The following is a 6,000-nucleotide window of genomic DNA, read 5'->3' as shown; positions in this document are numbered from 1 at the left end:
ATTATTGTCCAGAAGTTTTTTTTTTTTTTTTGCATGGTGACTTTTTGTCAATGTGAGGGGGGAAAAAAGGTACATTAATGAGAAACTTTAAAGGCTTGTTAACAATATCCTTTCATCAATCACTAGAACTGTCAGAGCACAGAGCTCATGTCAATTTTCACCTCTCTGCACGGCTACCATTCCTTGCTTTTTGAGCACTCTTTAGACTAATATATAGAGTCTTGTCTGGGCAGACTTGAGGGTGATGGAGCCCAGGCCTTCCCCATCTGTCTGCAGCTGGTGCCACTTGGTCCAGAACTGTTTTGGAGTAATGCCCTGAGCCACTTAAAGGCCTATCAGTACCTGCGCTATTTTGCAGACCCTGCTCTTTGGTTTTGAGCTGCCACCTAACACGTTACTTCACACACAGCTGGGGCTGTTGTGGATCAGCAGAGATCTGTGCAAAGTTCACCTACTTGTCTCTAATGAACTCAGAAAAACAAGATAAAATAAAAGGGGAGCTGAAGTATAGCTTCCTGTCACTGCTAACTAAGAAAGGCTTGTTCAGCTTTCCACTTACAGGACTGGTCTAAATTGCAACTTGGTGAATATAACAGACATATTATTAATAGTTAAGGCAATTACAAGCTTCATGTTAAAAAGGTATCCATCACTTGTATGGAAAACTCTTTTTTGAGCTTGTGACAAGGGCTCCTCGCAGCATGAATCAAAGATAGAATCTGCAATCAATGTAGATTAGGACTGGCACAAGAATACAGAGCCAAGCAAGATAAAAAGCTGGGACAAATTCTCAACTTAAATCAGCCTTTCTTGACCATGGGGGAACCCTAGAAATAACTTTTAGGATTTTGGGGAACCCCTTCTATAATTACTATATCCACAGCTCACAGTATATTACTAATGTGATGGCTAATGTGAAGAATGTCACCCTTACAGATAGCCAAAGAAAGATCATTGGTATCACTTACACTGACCTGAGAGGAACAAGTAGCTCATTGCTCAGGGAACCCCTAGCAATCTATGAAGGAATTCTAGTTGAGAAACACTGACTTAGACTGTATATGTAACTTGGAGCTTACACAAAACACACAAACATTTTTTCTGTATGTGATGGAGTTGTGTGCCTAAACTTTGAAACCCATGGGAGTACAGGAAGTGGTGGAGCTTTAGAAATGGGGATATATATGTTTTTCCCCTCACCAATCAAACTTTTAATCAAAACACACTGTTCTTCTGAACAATATCTAAAACAATCCATTTTTCAGAGAAATGCACTATAACCAGCATGTACAACATTTGCTGCATTCTTTTCTTTATTAAGGGCAGCAATTGACACCGGTTTTATCACAGACTGAATGACCTCACTACTTCAACTTCACACTATTATACACTTTTCTTCACTTGTTTTGTCATGTTTTGATTTGGAATATAATGTGCAATGTTCCGAATGCATTTAAATATACAGAAATAAAAGCTATTATAAGGATTTGGAGCTTTCTTCACTATTTTAAACATACTGCTATTATTCTGAACACATCTGTAAGTGTAATGTTCATTTGCTCTATCCTGTACGGTTACAATTAAGAATGGCCTGACGCATGACAGCTTAAAAGTCATGTAATTACTGGGGGTATTGTCATTGCACAGTAAAAAGGACATTACATAGAAATGTGTTATGTTTGATCTACCAATGACCTCTAGGAATAAAAAAAAACTGCTGCTCTTTTTATAGGAATATAATAACAACAAGAAACACATTTACAATAAAATGCTAAAAGACTAAAAACCTACATTTAATAGAAGAAGAAAAAAATATGCAATCTGAAATATGAGGTCACAAGGCTAAAAATATAGGAGATTTGTAACTGGCAGCACACACAATAGAATTGTAGCGTTAAACTAGCCTAAAATGATACATGAAATTCCAGATCTGATTAATTCCTGTAATGCATTTCTTTTGTTTATGTAAAACACATTTTACTTAAACTATACACACTTTCTTTGTCCATTATGACTAGTGTTACTGGAATCTGCAGTTCTGTTTTAGGATTGTACCATGTAAACAAAAAATATTTGCATATTAAGTGTTGTCCTTTGACATGTTTTTAACAAGGATAACACAAAGTAGTTGTGACAAAAAGTGACACAATAAAAAATATCATCCCCACTGACAGCAGAACTCAATGCAGGTTTATTGTGAGGTGTAATGCAATTGTTAAGTGCAGACCACCAGCAGCAGTGCTGTTCAAGGGAGCTGTACTAAATGCTGCACAATTAGCCTCAGTGACCATAGAAAGCTATTATTAATATTATTAAACAGGATTTATAAAGCGCCAACATATTATACAGCACTGTACATTAAATCTATGATAAGGATGATTTTCCAAACATCTAATCATACACTTTGCAGTGCCTGTTTGATACGTAGACTATAAATTGCTTCACTTTCACTGGGCATTTGTAAAAATGTTAGGTCATTTCAGTTGCAGAAGAGAAGAGGAGGTATAAGGGATGCTAAACTGGTTGATTAAAGCTCTGTAGGTCAGGTAAAAAGCACACTGTGGCAACTCGGCTGCTTCTCTATCAGTGTAACATGGTTTGGACAAAAAGGTGACACCGGTACAAAGTGGAACTTACATTCAAGTGTGTATAAGGCAGCAGAAACTAATGGTGCAGCTTTGAGGTGTCCATCCTAAGAGGATGGGTTTTTATTATTATTATTAATAATAATATTAATAAACACTATTTATATAGTGCCAACATATTACGCAGCGCTGTACATTAAATAGGGGTTGCAAACGACAGACAGTGACACAGGAGGAGGAGAGGCCCCTGTCCCGAAGAGCTTACAATCTAAGAGGTGGGGAAGCATCACGCACTAGGGGGGGGGAATTGGAATGTAGTGAGGTTTGTGGTGAGGCTTTAAGAGACAAAGGAGGATGGGCAGACAAGTTTGAATGGGTTTTGAATTGTCTTTTAAATGAGCAGAAGGTAGGAGCAAGCTGAAAAGAACGAGGAAGACCATTCCAGAGAGTTGGGGCAGCTCTAGAGAAGTCTTGTATGCGTGCGTGTGATGAGGTTATGAGTGAGAAAGTCATTAGTAGGTCATTGGAGGGGAGAGCAGCTAGGGGAGTATTTTTCTATCTGGTCAGAAAGTTATTATACCTTAACATCATACCTAGCCCTTGCTAAATGAAACCAAAATCTAAACTTCACATCACAATAGGAAGAGCCATCATTAAACAACTTTACATGCTGAATTTCTATTTCTGTCCCAAAACCGGTATAAAACAACAGCTGGAAGATCAGTGACACTTTGTTTTGCCTTTGTGTCACACTTTGTGGGTCATTCTCCAACCACAGCAGGTTAAAGACTACATTTCATGCTGTGAATTAAGTGCATTTATATCTTATGTATGCACTGTGCTATCAGCACCAAAAATAGCCTGTGAACCTGTGACAAGCTATAAAACTTGTATGACCAATTTGCACATCAATGCGGTTGAAATATCCTCTCTGCTTTAATGGTGCCAAAGTGTACTGTCAGTAATATTTTCCATTGTTTTGCAAAGCCCCCATCACTGGCAGTAAATAGAGAATGAGTGCGGAGGGTGACTGACACAGAATACAATAGCCTGGAAACGAAGCCTTTTTCAATGCGAGTGGATTTTATGCGGGGATCTTAGAGGAATTACCACTAAATCCATCCATGTAATTCTTCCAGGATTTTAATATTCCTGCATGATTCTTACAGAGCAATTACTGGGGGATATAAATCTTACAGCACACCTCTCTGCTTTAAGTTATCACACATCACCTTATATGGATTTTCTCGGCTGGCACATGCAATCTATTGAGCGGTGGGGCTCACTAGACACTGCTTTCATCCTGGCCTAACAGTGACATATGCCCTGTTAATTGAAATATTTATGCATGTTATAAAGCACTTGATATGAGGATCAGACCAGCGGCTGGTGTAGGCAACTTGCTCAAACCTTTTTACTTCTATCCCAGATCGCTGTGGACTACCTGTAAAGGGATGATACCTATAGGTATGATTATATTATCTTTGTGTATTTATATAATGAACACAGCACTTTACAGAATACCTGTTAGAACAAGAAATAAATGTTCACTGGTAAATATGTCAAAGCTTTAGGAGAATAAAATTATTTTAAAGCTTAATTTAAACATTTACTTATAAATATGTAGCACATGTATTTTAAGTTACAAAATTGTATGTCTGCCTCCAAAACTCACCTAAGGGTGATGTTGAATTTTTTTCCAAATTTCCAAAAAGATTGCAAATTACACTTTTTAAATGTGTGATCAGGCAGGGGTTTATTGCAGAAAATGAAAGGTGATGTCCCTTCTGCAATAAGTATTCTTAACTGTCTGATCGCTGTCCCCATCTGTCAAATTTCATCTTTGGTTGCCAGTATAGCCCGTACATCACGGCTTCCGCTGGAGGTGCTTGGACTTAATGAACTCTTGCTTGCCATCATGGCCCAGCCAATCAGGAGGATCGAAGATCAGAATGCAGGAGAGAAAAAAAATGAAGATGGTGGTGCCTGCAACAGAACGAGGAAAGGTGAGTATCGACTGGGTTTACTTCTGCTTTAAATGACAGCTACTATAAAGCAACTTTACACGAATGCTATTAATCAAGCACAACAGTATTGTTCTATCCACCTAAATACCTTCTAGAGTAGCGATTCCCAAATAGCAGCTATCAGTTGCCATTGGGTAGTTTAATAGCTCTTTCTGACACAAGGGCATTTCGTTTTTCCACTGACCACTGGCATAGGAGTATTTTTTTACCCATGTTGACTCTTGAAGCTGGGACATTCCTTTATTCCTACTGGTCACAGTCTGGCCCATAAATACGCTGAGGGACAGTGAATTGGCCATTTGTTTAAAAAGTCCTTAGGTATATTTATAGTTGGAAGACCTTTTTAATGATTTAAAAAACATACAATGCATATAGGGAAGACAGCCTATGTGTTCAGTGATAAATTGGGTCTGTAATAGCCCCCAACAATTATACTATGACCTATCGACGAAGAGGAGTGATCACACATGTAGCTCCCCATTTTTTGGCATGTTTAGGTATAAACGACATCCGAGGTTTTTATGGGGATTTTGTGTAATTATATATAATGGAAATATACTGTTTTAGCCAGTAGGTGGCTTCTTTTTAGCTCCTTTGGTGAAAAATAACTACTGAGCAGGTCAGTGCAGTTACTTGTTCTGCTCACTTTTCCACATAGCCAGCCCCAAACAGGCAATAGGGTTGATTTATCAAGGATCCCTAAAGCTGGAGAAAATAGACTTTTATAGGTGAATGTGAGTGATCCAACAAACCTAGAATGGATCCGGTCCAGGATTGAAAACATTTGCTAAAAAATGATTATAAAAAATACAGGTTTGCGGATTACACAGGTTCTCCCATGATGGTCTATATTCTCCAGGCTTGAAGAGCTTTAATAAATCAGGCCCAATGTGTATGTACTTCTCCAAAAGATCACTAATCAATCACTGAGAGACCTATGTCAGGTACTAATGCCTATCTTCAGGCAAGACTAAAATGATTAAACATGTACCCCATATCTCCTTCTTAGCTGACAAATAAAAAGTGTGTTTTTCTAGAAAATTACAAGCTGCATAATTAGGCTTTTTTTTGGTCTGTTGTCCAACCCAACTCCTTTCCATTACTTTTGCCGTTGTCATACAATAAAATGTTGGTCCTATGGCCACCATTGGTCCAGCATCCATGTGATGGCTAACTTTGGAGCACTGGAGAGCAGAGGTCTGGACTGCCAGTTGTTGAAGGTCTGTGAAGGTATCTATGGCTTGGATATTACTCAAGAACAACATGTCCAGAGATGCACTTTGAAGGAAAATAAATAATATATACAAATCATTGACCCCAAAACATTAGATATATAGTTTTCCCATTAATATAATGGTTCTATAGTAGCATTATGCAGCTGATCACCT

Source organism: Pyxicephalus adspersus, chromosome 10 (assembly GCF_032062135.1).
Source record: "Pyxicephalus adspersus chromosome 10, UCB_Pads_2.0, whole genome shotgun sequence".
NCBI lineage: Eukaryota > Metazoa > Chordata > Amphibia > Anura > Pyxicephalidae > Pyxicephalus > Pyxicephalus adspersus.
This window is presented reverse-complemented; position numbering follows the sequence as displayed.